We start from the raw sequence: 17339 nt of genomic DNA on the forward strand, positions 1-17339 counted from the left end.
ATAGCCTTTAAAACGCTTTACCATAAATGCATTGGTATTTCTGTCTTTCAGGTAATAAAGCTGTAATACCATTTTCGTGTAAAGGCTATACTTCGCTTCTAAAGTTGTACCCACTCAGGTATTTAAAATGAGACTTCAAAATGCAAATATCCAACTTTGTTAGAGATCGAGGGAGTCTCTTGCTTATGGGACACACAGAACAGCTACAGGTGACCAGGAATCAGACTTAGGGAGTTATTTTTGCCAACATAGCTCCCGCTAGGGATGCAGCTGGGCCTCACACCTGAGTTCTCTTCGATCTCTCATGGCAGAATTTTTTGTTTTGAAGTTTGTTTATTTTTGAAAGAGACAGAGACAGCATGAGTAAGGGAGGGACAGAGAGAGAGATAGAGACAGGGAGGAGTGTAGGGAGGGAGAATCCTAAGCAGGTTCCGTGCTGTCAGTGCAGAGCCAGATGTGGGGTTTGACCTCATGAACCGTGAGATATGACCTGAGCCGAAACCAAGAGTCATTCACTTAACTGACTGAGCCACCCAGGTGCCTCTCATGGCAGCAGTTTCAAACTCCCAGCTCCTCAAACTCCTTCAGAGTACTCTCAGCAGATGAGGTGGTCCCCCTTCATGGAGGATGCACCACCCGCCCATCTCTCTTCTCTTCAGGTCAGACTTGGGGAAGGTCTCTGAGGCACAGGTGGCCCTGCTCTTATATTATACATCCCTCCCCACTGGCTCTCTTGTTCTTTCAACTTCTCCCTCCTGAGAGATTCCTTCCCATCATCTTCTAAACATGCTCAGGTCACTTCCATGTTAAAAGAGAACAAAGTATTCTCCTTGATCATCCTCTCCCTCTGGCTGCCTGCTGGCTGTCCCCATGGATCTGCCTGTGGTTTCAGGGTAGAATGGGCCATATCCCTTGTAGCAGTAGGGAGGAATGACCGATGCTGAAACCTCTAGGACATTCGAAGACTGGAAGCCTCGTTTCCCCAGGTCACTTCTTGTGGGATTAGGACAAAGGCCCAGTAACAAAGCAGGCATTCTCTGGTTTATTCTCACCATCGAGACTCCAGAACCCAGGCAGCAAAGCTCTCTTTTCTAGGGTTATGTGGCTACCTGGTTCTCCCTCCTGCCATCTGCTGTGTTCCCAGCTCCTGAGGGGCTGTGTGGAGCCACAGTTGTGGTTAGAGTACCCAACTGTGTGGGACTGAGGCATTTTCCAGAACATGGGCCCTGCTGTCATAAAACCCCAGAGTCTCAGGTAAACCAGAATAGTGTGATCCTATACTGCAGCTCTGGGCCTGTTCCTTCTTTTAAAGTTATGTACTTGTGCTGGTGTTTATCTTCATTTTGATGGGTCCACTTGCCCCCAGACTCTCATCCAGTTTGTGCTCTTTGACAATACCCTCAGGGAGCCCATCCTCTAACTGGAACACAAGCTGGTGGTATATGAGTGGCCATTCCTCCCCATTCCTTGGCAGGCTTGCTCCTGACGTTCATCACCCTCCAGTAAGGCTCCAGTGTCTCCGACTCCCCGGCCCATTTCCATAATGCTCCTTGTGACCCCAGCTGCCCCCTTCAGTGTACCTGGTCATGTCATAGAAAATTGCCCCTTGACACATTGATTCCTTTTTAAAAATTATTAAAACAGCAGCGAAATGAGCTGTCTTCTGGCTTCACCCCTGTAGCCAGTGTCCATTTTAACCTATTTTTGCCATTAAACCACCTGGGTGTGGGACCACAGACCTCAGTGTTTGCTCTGTTCCATCTCCTAGGATGACCTGGGTCCCACATCCTCTCTGAAGGGCACTCGTATCACAGAAGCATTTGCTCCTCCCAAAGGACCAGAGCCCTGCCAAGCCTTTGGCAAAGCCTTCTGTGTACAACCTTGTTCTCACTTGGAGGCTCTGACCAGCCCCCTCAAATGAAATTGGTGAAATGTCCCCTCCTCTGTAATACAATGAAGAATAGGGTGATTTCTGGCTGGTCAACTGCCAGAACTGTGGTTCAGGAGTTGGAGAATGTTGATTGGGATGATATATGTGCTAAAAGCTGGACCCCCTGAGAGCTTTCATAGACCCTAGAGAGCCTACATACTGTCAAATATATTGAAATTTCCACATTTCACATTAATTATAGTATCTTTACATAAAAATTTTGTAAGGGTTTTTATGTTTTGTTTTTGAAATTATTTGACTATTGTAACTTTATGATTTAACTTCTCAGCAGTCAGCCTGTATCTTTAGGGATTCTTGTGACTTGTGAAAATTAATCTATTCTAATCTAATTTGCAGATGTTTTACCAACATATATTTTTTGGAATTGATTTTTTTAAAGTTTTTATCTTTTTTCCAGTTAGTTAACATACAGTATTATATTAGTTTCAGGTGTACAATGTAGTGATTCAACAATTCCATATATCACTGGTGCTTGTCACAACAAGTGCACTCCTTAATCCCCATCACCTATTTTACCCAACCCTCCACCCACTTCCTCTCTGCTAACCATCAGTTTGTTCTCTGTACTGAAGAGTCTGTTTGTTTCTTGGTTTGCTTTACTCCTTTTTTCCTTTTGCTCATTTGTTTTCTTTCTTAAATTCCACTTATGAATGAAATCATACAGTATTTGTCTTTCTCTGATTGACATATTTTGTTTAGCATTATACTTCAGCTCCAGACATGTTGTTACTAATGGCAAGATTTCATTCTTTTTATGACTGAATAATATTTCATTGTATGTATGTGTGTATATAAATATATGAATATATAAATATATTTGCATGTATATTTATGAATATGAATATGAATATATACACACATACCACATCTTCTTTTTAAAAAAATTTTTTTTAATATTTATTTATTTTTTTGAGAGACAGAGACAGAGCATGAGCTGGGAAGGGGACAGAGAGAGAGGGGGAGTCACAGATTCTGAAGCAGGCTCCAGGTTCCGAGCTGTCAGCGCAGAGCCTGATGTGGGGCTCGAACCCACGAACCATGAGATCATGACTTGAGCCGAAGTTGGCCGCCCAACTGACTGAGCCACCCAGGAGCCCCTATACCACATCTTCTTTATTCCTCAATGGATGGATATTTGGGTTGCTTCCATTTCTTGGCTATCGTAAGTAATATTGCTATAAACATGCAGGAACATGTACACCTTTGAATTCGTGTTTTTGTATTCTTTGGATAAATACCAAGTAGTATGATGGCTGGATCATTGGGTAGTTCTACTTTTAACTTGTTGAGAAACCACCCTGTTTTCCACAGTAGCTGCATCAATTTGTATTCCCATCAGCTTTGCAAGAGGGTTTCTTTTTCTACATATATTCACCAATATTTGCTGTTTCTTGTGGGTTTTTTTGTAGACACTGACAGGTGTGAGGTGATATATCATTGTAGTTTTGATTTTCATTTCTCTGATGATAAGTCATGACGGTATCTTTCCATGTGTCTATTGGCCATCTGGATGTCTTCTTTGGAGCAATGTCTCTTCATGTCTTCTGCCCATTTTTAAATTGGATTATTTATTTTTTGGGTGTTAAGTTGTATCAGTTCTTGATATATTTTGGATACTAACCCTTTATGGGGTATGTCATTTGCAAATATCTTCTGTTGCATAGGTTGCCTTTTAGTTTTGTTGATTGTTTGCTTCACTGTGCAGAAGCTTTTTGTTTTGATGGAGTTCCAATAGTTTATTTTTGCTTTCGTTTCCCTTGCCTTAGGGGACCTATCTAGTAAAAAGCTGATACGGCTTGTGTCAGAGAGATTATTCCCTGTGCTCTTTTCTAGGGTTTTTACACTGTCTCACATTTAGGCATTTAATCCATTTTGAATTTACTTTTGTGTATGGTGTAAGAAAGTGGTCCAGATTCATTCTTTTGCATGTTGCTGTCCAGTTTTCCCAACACCATTTGTTGAAGAGGCTGTATTTTGCCCATTGGATATTCATTCCTTCTTTGTTGAACAATAAGTGGCCATATAATTTTGAGTATATTTCTGGATTTTCTCTCCTGTTCTATTGATCTGTGTGTCTGTCTGTTTTTATGCCATTAACATACTGTTTTGATTATAACAGCTTTGTAATATAACTTGAAGTCTGGAATTGTGATGCCTCCAGCTTTGCTTTTCTTTTTCAAGGTTGCTTTGGCTATTTGGGGTCTTTTGTGGCTCCATACAAATTGTAGGATTGTTTGTTTTAGTTCTAGAAAAATGTTGGTCTTTTGATATGGATTGCATTAAGTTTGTAGATTACTTTGGGTAGTACAGACATTAAATAGTATTTGTGCTTCCAGTCCATGAGCATGGAATGTCTTTCCATTTCTTTGTGTCCTCTTCAGTTTCTTTCATTAGTGTTTTATAGTTTTCGAAGTACAGGTATTTCACCTCTTTGTTTAGGTTTATTCCTAGGTATCTTACTATCTTTGGTGCAGTTGTAAATGAGGTTACTTTCTTAATTTCTTTCTGCTGCTCCATTATTGGTGTATAGAAATGCAACAGATGTCTGTACATTGATTTTATATCTTATGACTTTACTGAATTCATTGATCAGTTTTTGCAGTTTTTTGGTGGAGTCTTTCGGGTTTTCTATATGTAGTATCATGTCATCTGAAAATAGTAAAAGTTTTACTTCTTCCATACTGATTTTGATGTCTTTATTCCTTCATCTTTTCTGGTCGCCATTGGTAGGACTTCTAATAGTATGTTAAATAATAGTGGTGAGAATGGACATTGCTGCCTTATTCCTAACCTTAGGGGAAATACTCTCAGTTTTTCTCCATTGAGTATGATGTTAACTGCATTTTTCATACATGGACTTCATTGTATTGTGTATATTCCCTCTAAACCCACTTTGTTGAGGGTTTTTATCATGAGTGGGTTACACTTTGTTAAATGCTTTTTCTGCATCTATTGAAATGATCATATGGTTTTTATCCTTTGTCTTACTGATGTGAATGTGTCGCGTTCATTTGTGAGTACCGAACCACACTTGTAACCCAGGAATAAAAGGCACTTGATTGTGGTGAATGATTTTTTTTAATGTATAGTTGGATTCAGTTTGCTAATATTTTGTTGAGGATTTTTACATCTATATTCATCAGAGATACTGGCCTATGGTTTTTTCTTTTTTTTGGGGGGGGGTATCTCTGTTTGGTTTTGTTATCAAGGTAAGGCTAGCTTCATAGAATGAATTTGGAAGGTTTTCTTCCTTTTCTATTTTTTATAATAGTTTAAGAAGAATAGATATAAACTCTTATTTAAATGTTTGATAGAATTCTCTCATGAAGCCATTTGGTCCTGGGCTTTTGTTTGTTGGGAGGTTTTTTTTTGTTTGTTTTTTGTTTTTTTTTTTTACTGGCTTAATTTCTTTGCTTGTTATCAGTCTGTTAAAATTTTTTTATTTATGCTTGTTTCAGTTTTGGTAGGTTATAGGTTTCTAGGAATTTGTCTATTTCTTCTAGGCTGTCCAATTTGTTGGCATATAGTTTTTAATAATATTCTCTGACAAGTTTTGTATTTCTGTGGTGTTGGTTGTGGTCTCTCCTCTTTCATTTGTGGTTCTATTTATTTTACAAAGAACCAGCTCCTGGTTTCATTGGTCTGTTATTTTTTTTTTTTTTTAATTTTCTATAGTATTTATTTCTGCTTGAATCTTTATTATTTCCTTCCTTCTGATGGCTTTAGGTTTTGTTTAGTTCATTTTTCTAGCTCCTTTGTGTAAAGTTAGGTTGTTTATTTGAGTTTTTTCTTCTTGTGCTAGGCCAGTGTTACTATAACCTTGCCTCTTGATTTGCTTTTGCTGTATTTTGTTCAAAGGTTTTGAGCCATTGTATTTTCATTTGTTTCCATGTACTTTTTTATTTCTTCTTTTATTTCCTGGTTGACCCATTCATTGTTTAGTAGCATGTTCTTTAACTTCCATGTATTTGTGGTCTTGCTAGATTTTTTTCTTGTTCTTGACTTGTAGTTTCATAGTGTTGTGGTCAGAAAAGATGCCTACTATGACTTCAATCTTTTTTAATGTGTTGAGGCCTGCTTTGTGGCCTAATATGAGATCTGTTCTGGATAATGTTCCTTGTGCACTTGCAAAGAGTATGTATTCCACTGTTTCAGGATGGAATGTTCTGAATATATCTTTAAATCCATCTGGTGTAATGTATCATTCAAAGCCATTGTTTCTTGTTGATTTTCTGTTTAGATGATCTATCCATTGATATAAGTGGGGTGTTAAAAGTCCCTTACTATTATTTTATTATTATGGATTATTTCCTTTATGTTTGTTACCTACTTTAATGTATTTGGCTGCTTCCATGTTGGGTACTTAATATTTACAGTTGTTATATCTTCTTGTTGGATTGTCACTTTATAATTATATAGTGTCCTGCTTTGTCTCTTATTGCAATCTTTATTTTGAAATCTCTGGGAAACGTGGTGTGAACAGGGGTTTTTGCTGGTCTTCTGGGGGCGGGGCTGCTGTATTGTGACTGAGGCAAGCATGACTGAGAAGGGCAGTCCCAGCAGAGCACAGGGTCTGGTGCATGCAGGTGACTCTGTGTTTGTATTGAGGGGCAGAAGAAAGAAATGGTGCTGGCCAACTCCTTTGCTCCTGGAGAGGTGCCTCTGTGAACTCTGGTCCTCAGAGACATGCTCAGAGAAGAGCTAATAATCTCCCCATTCTTTACCAGGTATTCTTCAGATCTCTGATTCCAGGCTGTCTGCCCCAGGATTGTTTGCCTGCCTTCTCTCCAGGATCAGCGCAATGCCCTCCTAGGTTTATTCTAGCCAAGCCAGCTGACCTTTAAAACTCTAGGCTTTAAGCCCTGATGGTTATAACTCAAGAAATTCAGCCCCTCTCTTTTTCCAAGCCAATGGCTTTGGGGACATGTTCTCCTTGTGTGTTCCTATGTGTGCTCCTCTAGCTCTTGCCCTTCTCTGTGACCCTGGTTCCCTCCTTTGGGAAGGAAGATAGTTCCCTATCTATTTGTCTCCAGATATTTTTTTATTTCCTTTTTAATTTTTTCACTGACCATTGGTTATTTAGTAGCATATTATTTAGCTTCCATATACTTGTGTTTTTTTCTTTGTTTTTCTTGTAATTATTTCTAGTTGATTCATACCATTGTGGTTGGAAAAAAAATGCTTGATATCATTTCAGTCTGCTTAAATTTATTGAGACTTGTTATATGGCCTAACATATGATTTATCCTGGAAAATGTTCCATATGCTTTTGATCAGAATGTGTACTATGCTGTTTTTGGATGCATTGTTCTGTATATGTGTTAAATCCATCTAGTATAACTTGTCATTCAAAGCCACTGTTTTCTTAATGATTTTTCTGTCTGAATGTTAGTGAGTAAAAATCTACTTCTGTACTACTGTCACTTTCTCCCTTTATGTCTACTTCTCCTTTTCTGTATTTAAGTGCTCCTCTGTTGGGTTTATAGACACTTAAAAATATTACATCCTCTTGTTGGATTGATCCCCTTATCATTATGCAATGCCCTTTATTGTCTATTTTTACAGTCTTTGTTTTAAAGCCCATTTGTCTGATAAAAGTCTTGATACCCCAGCTTTTTTTTTTTTTTTTTTTCAATTTGAATAAAATATCTTTTTCCTTTCCTTCACTTTTAGTCTTTATTTGTCTTTAGGTCTAAAGTGAGTTTCTTGTAGGCAGCATATCGGTGGGCTTTTTTTTTTTTTTTTAAATCCATTCTATCAATCTATGTCTTTTGACTGTGACTGGAGTATTTACACCATTTACGTTTAAAGTAATCATTAATTGTTATGCACTTACTGCCATTTCGTTAATTGTTTTCTGGTTGTTTTTGTAGTTCTGTTCTATGTCCCTCTTTTCTCTCTTAATTTGTGATTGATAACTATCTGCAGTGTTATTCTTGGCTTTCTTTTTATTTTGTGTATCTGTTTACAGGTTTGTTTTGTAGTTAACCATGTTCATATATTACGTCCTAAGTGTATAAGATGTCTATATTAAGTTGATGGTCACTTAAATTTGAACACATTATGAAAGCAATACGTTTTTACTCCTCTCTCTCCACACTGTTTGTGTAGAATATCACATTACATACTTTTGTTGAATCTCCTGATTTTTTTTGATAAATTGATTTTACTATTTTTATATTTTAACCTTCATACTAGCTTTATTAGTAATCAGTCTTCTACCTTTATCATATATTTGTATTTCCCAGTGAAGTTTTTTCCTTTCATAATTTTCTTAATTCTAATTAGGGTTGTTTCTTTTTGGTTAAAGAAGTCCATTTATAGTTCTTAGAAGGCTTGTCTAGTGGTGAATAAACTCCTTTAACTTTTGTTTGTCTGGGAAACTGTCCTTCAATTTTGAATGACCCTCTTGCCAGTTAGACTACTCTTGGTTGTTGGTTTTTGCCTTTTGCATTTTGAATATATCATGCTACTCTGTTCTGGACTGAAAAATTTCTGCTGAAAAATCAGCAGATAGCCTTCTGGGGCTTCCCTTGTACATGACCAGTTGCTTTTCTCTTGATTTTAAGATTTTCTTTCTTTAATTTGTACCATTTTAATGATAATGTGTCTTGGTGTCACTCTTCTTGGGTTCATCTTGTTTGGGGCTCACTGTCCTTCTTGTATCTGATATCTGTTTCCTTCCCTAGATTAGGGAAGTTTTCAGCTATTATTTTTTCAAATAAGTTATCTGCCCCTTTGTCTTTTTCTTCTCCCTCTGGGACCCCTATAATGTCAATGTTTACTTGCTTGATACTGTCCCAGAGTTCCTTTACTCTGTCATCATTTTTTAAAAATCTTTTTTTTTTTTTTTTTTTTTTTTTTTTTTACTATTTAGCTTAGGTGCTTTCTACTATTCCCTATTTTCCAGGTTACTCATCTGTTCTGCATTTTATAATTTGCTGTTGATTCCTTTTAGTGTATTCTTCATTTCAGTTATTATATTCTTTAACACTGGCTGGTTCTTTTTTATATTTTCTATCCCTTTTTTGAAGTTCTCACTGAGATCATCCACTCTTCTCTCAAGTTGAGCAAGTATCTTTATGACCATACTTTCAACTCTTTATCAGGTAGATTGTTTATCTCCATTTCATTGAGTTTTTTCTGAAGTTTTTTGTTCTTTTGTTTGTAGCTTATTTCTCTGTCTATTCATTTTGTTTGACTTTGTTCCTATGAAATAGGTGAAACATCTGCCTCTTTGTCTTGAAGGATTGGGCTTGTGTAAGAATTCCCTTGTGTAGACTGCATATGGCTGGCAGCTTTGGTTGATTGGCTGGATCTAGGCAAATGTGGGCCAGGGTCCTGTGTCTCTCCATGCTGGGACCACCCTGCTAGGATGACAAGAGCTATAACCAAGCATGGGCTGAGGCATTCCTCATAGGGGCTGTTATGTTGGGATGGCTGGAGCTGAAATGGGTGTGGCCTGGCAGATCCTAGGGTGCTCCATGCCAGGCCCACCCAAGAAGGATGGCTGGGGACACAGCAGGCACTGGCCAAGGCCCTTTTTGTGAGATACACCTGGAAGGATGGATGGAGTTCTAGTGGGGGTAGGCTGAAGATTTCCCACTGTATACCTGCACCAGGGCAGCCTTAGTGGGATGGCTATAGCTTGGTGGCATGGATGAGGGTGTTGCCTTGAGGAGATGGCTGGGGCTGGTACGGGCTAAGCTACTGGAGCTCCCTGAGGCAGAAAGCTAGCTAGAGTGCTTGGACCTTACTTCCATCTGCATTGTCAAGGTGGAGGGGAAATGTAAACAGTATGCTCACCAGCACCTCCAACTCTGAAGAAAGTTGCAGCAGCTCTCACACTATTTAGGGGATGATCCAGGGTTGTAAACTGGTTTCCTTCACTTATAGTGTACTTGCCCTTTAAACACATGTTTGTTTGTTTGTTTGTTTGTTGTGCCCCAGGTCAGATGAATCTGTGTGTGAGCCCCTCAGTGATATCTCTCCCTACTGCACTTTGTGGCATTGGGGCTGGGGGTACTGTCATTATTGTGTCCCCATGTCTCCTATTGCTCTCTGTGTAGTCTCTCTGTCCTTTGTTATACAGAAGCTGTTCATTCAGCCCTGAGTTCTTAGGGAGAAGTTGCTCTATATATGTGTATATTTGGCGAGTCTGTTGGAGGAGGTAGGTCAAGGTCTTGTTACACTGGCATCTTGGACCCTTCTTAATATGGACATTTTAACAATATTCTTCCAATCCATGAGCATAGAATATCTTTCCATTTATTTGTGTCTTCTGTATCTTTCATCAGTGTCTTACAGTTTTCATAGCACAGGTCTTACAGCTCTCTGGTTAAATTTATTTATAGCAATTGTAAATGGAATTATTTTCTTAATTTCTTCTAGTTTGTTATTAGTGTGTAGGCATGCAACAGATTTTTTAGATTGATTTTTGTATACTGTAGCTTTGCTCAATTTGTTTAAGAGTTTTTTGATAGTCTTTAGGGTTTTCTTTATATAGATTTATGTCATCTCAAATAGTGATGGTTTTACTTCTTACTTTTTTATTTGAATGCCTTTGATTTCTTTTTCTTGCCTAATTGCTCTGGCTAGGACTTCCAGTACCTTTTGAATAAAAATGGCAAGAGTGGACATCCTTGTCTTAGTCCTGAAGAAAAAAAAAACTTTCACATTTTCACTGTTAAGTATGATATTAGCTGGGGACTTGTCATATATGGCCTTAATTATTTTGAGGTATGTTCCCTCTATTCCCATTTGCTGAGAGTTTCTTTTAAGTAGATGTTGACTTTTGTCAAAATATTGATCCTTCTGGCATCTCTGGATGCCCACTCAATCCCACTCAATCATGGTGTATGATTTTTTAATGTATTATTAAATTCAATTTGGTAATATTTTATTGAAGATATTTTTAAAAATTTTATTTAAATTCAACTTAATATGCTAATTCACCATCTCTCCTATTCAAGGACTACCCAGGCCGGACCCTGTTTAGCTTCTGAGATCAGACAAGATTGGGCTCATTCAAGGTGGCATGGCTACAGACTTGTGGGGGATTTTTGTATCTATGTTCATCAGGGATATTGGCCTGTAATTTTCTTGTAATGTTGTCATGTGGTTTTGGTTTCAGGGTAATACTGGCCTAGTGAAATAAGTTTGGAAGTGCTCCCTCCTCTTCTGAGAAGGATTGGTATTCTTTGAATGATTTATAAGATTTATTAGGGAAGCCATCTTGTCCTGGACTTGAGTGTTTTGGGAGGTTTTTGATTACGGACTCAATCTTCTTACTACGAATCAGTCTGTTAAGATTTTCTCTTCGTGATTTGGTCTTGGTAGGTTTTATGTTTCTAGGAATTTATCCATGTCTTATATGTTGTCCAATTGGTTGGTGTATGCTTATTGTTATTATAGATAAGGTAAATGAGGGTTGTAGAAGTGGTACAAAGTTAGTGTGCCTCTGAAGCCCATGCTGATTCTAATGGATCTTGCATCATTTGTTCATTTCTGTGTGGGTTTATCTGTGTAACTGGGGACGGTTAAATTTGGGTGTGGTGTGAACCTGGCTGCTACTGAAAGCCTGGGGAGCAGCTAGGCAGGCGTCCCACATTTTCCTATCTCCTATCACTACCATCTTCCTTGATGCTTTCCACAAACAACTTCAGATGAGGCCTGCAGTCTCAGAGCAGTGTTCTTGAAGGTTATGCAGTTAACACTGGAACATAGGAAGGAGGGATAAAGGCAGATAGTGATTGGGCAGGGGTATTGAATACAATTGTCTTAAAAAAGGAAATGAGCTCTTTATTAGCTCTTTGCCATTAGTGGTTGCCTGTAGACACCTTTGGGTGAAAGTGAGGTGTCATCTCACCTTTGTGAGGTTCCCTATCTAGTCACACCCAGGAAACCCTTCCTGCCTGTTGGCTTCATCCTCCCCAACTAGTGGGCACAGCCAGAGCTATGGCATAGACATAAGCCCCTGAAATAAAAAAAAATTGACTCCCCAAGACAGAAACCTGCCGGTACTAAAGAGGGGAGACAGGGCTTGGTGTCATAAACCAGGGACCTAGAGCCTTAGGCTTCCCTCATTATCTTCAGTATGTTTCTCTTTAGACACATCATCCATAGCGTTAAAAGGACTGTAACCTGTCCTTCACCTCCTTGGCTCATTTACCCAGATGTACTTCCTTTCCCTCTTTTCTGCTAGGCAATGTGGCTTCTGGGATGTTTCATGAGCTGTCTTTGCCTTCTTGTTGTTCTCCAGGACTAAGCCCCTGTCAGTCTTCATCAACATCAATGAAATTTTCCATAACAGTTTCCCATCCCAAGCTTTACCCTCTCTTGTCCATTCCTCAGTCAAATGCTAGAATAATCTTCTCACAGTAATTCCACTTTACCAGCTGGGGAGCCTGAAATGCTCCCAGTCTCATGTGATGACAGAAAACCCAGAGCTATCAAGCAGGGCAGTGACAAGGGAGGCACCTGTTCAAGCCCAGGATCACGTACGTGCACTGAATGCCTCTTTTACTTACATGTCACGATGGCCTCATTTTAGCCCCAGGCCTGTCACCAACTCCTGTCTTTCCTACTCAGTTTATTTCTAACTCTTTGTGCTGTGGGAGGCCCTAGGGAGGCTGCCTGATATCTTGAAATCCTGACACTTGGATTATGGCATCAGGAGAGACTCTCACCTGCAGAATTATTTGCACAGAGCCTTGTTGCTTGGAAATGGGACTGGTTTGCTTTCCATGATTCTGTTGGAGAAGAGAGAATCCTGTTCAAATTTTGCTTCAAATTCAGTAAAAAATTTTGCAGGTAGGTACCAGTCTTGAACCTTCCTCCATTGAGGTTAGAGATCTGTGATTATAAGGCATTCCTGTTTCTGTCCTGGGAGTAGAAAAAGTGCAGGATAATCTCTCCCTCACATGTGATTCTGGACTGAAGATCAGTTTGACTGTGGCCAGCTTGGGAGTAATGAAGATAAGACAATAAGGGTCTTTGATTGCTTGAGAAAATCACACTTTGGCTGTCAGCAGGAAGTAGGGCCCACAATAATACCTGCATGCTAGAGAGGTCAACAAAATTTCTTTTGTCCAGCTTTGAAATTTAAATCTTATATGACAAAAAGATTTATAGTCGAATCTGACCCGTAGCGGTGAGGCAGCATTACCTTGAGAACAGTGTGCATATACGTGTCCCTCTCTAACTCGTCCATGCCCATAACTTCTTCAGAGCTTTATAGGAAGTTTTTTTCTTCCAGGAAGGCATGCCTGATGAACCCATTTTTGCCTGAATATAAAATGAGTGTTTTCCTGAAAATAATTGCCCAGAAAAGTGTCTCTTATTACAGATTATCTCTCAATTACTTTGAAAATAAGAGTGTTTGGGAAAGACCCATTCACCAAAATGACCTCAATCATGCTTAGTTCGGGAGTTTTGGTGGAGATCACTGGAATAATTGCCATAAAAGGAGCCAGAAGCAAACCCCAAAGATTGAGTAATTACTCCTTTGGTATGATATCACTATTAAATATATTTGATTTAAATTTAAACAAGTTTATTAAAGACCCTTTTAAAAAGCAAATGGTAAGCAGTTACCTTACGGAGATGATACATATGCACATCTGAGATAATTGGGTAACTGTTAATATTACACAAGTGGAAACTTAAGACTTAGCAAACTGTTTCCAGTGACAGCTTCATCACGCCGTGTCTCAGACAACTACGTGGAAGTGACAAGGATGAGCCCTGGAAAACCATGCTGATGATTCAAAAAGAGTTACTGGTGATGACAAGGAAAACTATTATCCATGAGCATGCAAAGATGTGGATAGAGTTATTTTATGAGTGAAAAAGTCAATATTTTATATTCCTGTTTTGGATATTGTCTAATTTAAAACAGCAACTATAGGTAGACATCCAGCTCTTTAATCAACATTTATAAAATTTATACATTCATGTTCAAAAATTTTCTTTAGATCTCACTGAAAAATAGGGCGATCACTCCGTATTTGGGGCTGCACTATATTCAAGCCCTGAGGTAACTAAGAACCTGGTTTGCTCAACCCCCACTTACTCTTTTTTAAGGCTAAGGCTAATCCTAAGTGTTTATTTCATTTCAAGCAAGAGTTTTTCCCTCTTGTGGTGTGGGAACATTCACTTGTCTGTTTTCTCATGGTCCTCGTCTGTGGAATGAGGAGAACAAGATGTTCTATAAGGATCCATCTTGAGTTTTTGTTTTTCAACTCGCTGAGTGTATATGTTACTTTAAAAAAGTTTTAAGCCCTTGGTGGATAAGAATGGGAATTAGGGGATGCTTTTATGTTGGAGGTGGAGAAGAGGGCAAATCTCAACCCGAGACAGGTGGTAAAAAAATATATATATATCATTAACAAATTTGGAAATCTCTTCTACTCATGCCCTCATTTCTTCCTCTAAGCAAGATTTACCAAGCATCTATATCTCCCTAGCATACTAGGTGCCAGAGACTCAGAGATGAAAACAAACAAAAAAACAGGGAACCTTCCTCCAGGGGATGTGGCTCCTAGGTCAGAGAGAGGCAAAAACTGGCCATCAGTGTGGTCTCAGGAAACAGAAGGCCCTTAAGTCTGGGGAGAAGGAGGAGATGAACAAATGGTCTCAGTCAGGAGGATCCGTTTGAGTCTCTTCTTCATTAAGAAGAATTTTCTCATTAAGCAAAGGACTGGAACTAGAACATTTGAGAAGAAATCACAGGGTGGGAGCTAAGAGAAAACAGTGTGTTCCAGCAACTGGAGAGTGTATATCTAGAGAGGAGCCTACATGAAGCTGGAAATGGAGACACGGCAGACCAGGTAAGACGATGGAGCCAGAAAACCAAATGTTGGCCATCGGGTCAGAATAGTTGGACAGCAGCAAGCCTTTCATGTTGCCAGTGCTGCCCCCTAGTGGATCGGCAGGAGATGGATGGGAGCAGCTGGAAGCCACCCTGGAGAGGCCCCAGAGGTAGACAAATGTGGATGGTTATGTGCACAAGGTAGCTGATGTGGGCAGTCTATAGCAAAATGGCCTGGGATAGGAGGAGTGTGAGCTGAGCACCCAGGAAAGGTGTCCTGCCTCCTTTTGTCACTAGCTGCAGGGGGCCAGATTCCACCATTGGATGACTTTTTCTTTGGCCAAATGAAACTGTAGGAGTTTTGTTAAAATGCATTCTGCTGAGGAAAGAGGGACACATGTCCCTCCCATTTGTTTCGTTTCATTTCCTTTCATAAGTTTTTATTTAAATTCCAGTACATAGATCTCCCTTTTAGGTATTGCTTTATGGGCTTAGAGCAAATGCATGAGCAGGGAGTGGGGGAAGGCTGGCTTCAGAGCTAACTCAGATGAGGACTTAAAGGGATCCTGATTGAGAAACATTGCTCTGGGCTAAGGGCTGGGGAGGGGGAAGCTTGAGGGCAATAGTTGGTGATGAGAAGGCAGGGATGAGGAAAAGGGAGACAAACTCAGAAGAGTTAGTAAGGTTTAAGAAGCAAGTGAGTCACTGTGCAAGCCAGCCACGGGCATGCTGATCATCAAGGTTTTCACTAAAAGCATTTGGGGACAGTTGGTATACACAGCAAAGAATCTGGGCTTGGGGTCAGTTAGAGTTGGGACCCCATTCTGCTTTTTGTCTAGCATACAACCCTGAGCAGGTTGTTAAACCTGAGACTATGTCTGTCAATAATGTTGATACTTACCTTTTTTTTTTAATGTTTACTTTTGAGAGAGCACACATGCCTGAAAGGGGGGGAAGAGCAGAGAGAAGGAGACACAGAATCTGAAGCAGGCTCCAGGCTCTGAAGTGTCAGCCATGAGCCCGATGTGGGGCCCGAACCCATAAACCGTGAGATCATGACCTGAGCTGCAGTCAGTGCTTAACCGACTTAGCCACCCAGGTGCTCCTTACCTTGTGAGAGTTTTTAAGGATTTAATGACCCCAAATGAGTATTTTATAGATGGTATGTATTTGATCGAGTTTATATGCCCGCAGCAGCCTGTGGCACAGTAGGTAATGAGAAATGTCTTGGGTGTGCAGGGGATGTGCACCCCAGCAACATGAGGAGCCAACGATTTCTAGTCAAAATTGTAAATTTGGAAGTTTGATTTTTTCATGGGTCGTTTTCTAGGCTCCGATTTCAGCTGGGTAGCCTAGGTGTTTTTAAGTCTAGATTGAAGAAGGGGCCAAATCCACAGTGACTAAAGAGTGACTGCCCTTTTCATTCTTTGAATGCTCATGCTGAATTAGGTTTTCTGTTGTGAGAATCTCAGTGCCTTTGAGAGCCTTTTTACTTAAATATTGCTTTAGGCCATTAATTTAAAGACATGATCCCCTTCGTGGAAGCTTACAGAACCAAATTCCAGAGAAATTTGTATTCATTCATTTAAAAGCTATCACTGAACAATAGACTTCTCCTGAATTTAGCCAAAACTGCATGGAAAAGTGTTTCCTATACGGACAGGATTCAAATGTACTTACTGGTTGTAGCACGGACAATTCATTAAGATTGTCCTAGCAAAGGGTGTCCAGTCTGAGTCCAAAGGTAGGTCTCTTGGGGAAAAATTGATGGCTGGGTTACTCTGCCTACTCTGTCTCTAAAAGATTGTATACAGCCCTGGATAAGGCGGTGGGAGAGACACTTCATCTGAGGTAGGTTTTTTTTACCCCTGTTACTTTTGTGTGTGAGGATTCCCACTATATATTCCATCATGTTATCCCAGTAAGATTCCAGTTTCATACAAATGCATAAGTGGATACAGAAATACCATTAAGTGGGAGAGAATTCTCACTAAAACACGTTCAGGAATAATACCCTTCTAGTTAGACCTTTCTGGCATGTTGACATAACCATAGTGACAAAGGATAAATGTAAAAGAATCAGATTTTGAATGTCCACAGATTTCTGAAACCAAGCTATGCCACATCATTTGTTTAAAATCCGTAACAGTTGGGAGAGAATAATTATAAAAATAAATGTTGAACTTTGAATTTAAAGACCTATTTTTCTCCTCAGTGGACATAGAACCATTTTAAGCTATTGAGACTCCAAGCAGCAACAGGAACAAGGGCCTGGATTTGGTGGCTTGCACTTCCCTCTGCTTCCCTGCACTCTCTTCTTTTTCTACCACTGTTCAGCTTTCATCCTGCTCTTCTGCTTACTTGGACTAACTAGCCAAAGCATAGGACTTCAATGTGTACGTAAAAGTGCATTCATAGTTTGTTGTACTAAGTTTTAGATTTGTATTTTGAAACTGGAAGGCATGTTTTATATTAACTTTAAAGAGAAAAAAGCTTAAACCAAAAGTTAAAGTTGTTTTCTGCCCCTGGGCTAGGGAAACAATGCTTTGAGGTAACTCTTTCTGGAAGCAGGATGTA

Source organism: Panthera leo, chromosome A1 (assembly GCF_018350215.1).
Source record: "Panthera leo isolate Ple1 chromosome A1, P.leo_Ple1_pat1.1, whole genome shotgun sequence".
NCBI lineage: Eukaryota > Metazoa > Chordata > Mammalia > Carnivora > Felidae > Panthera > Panthera leo.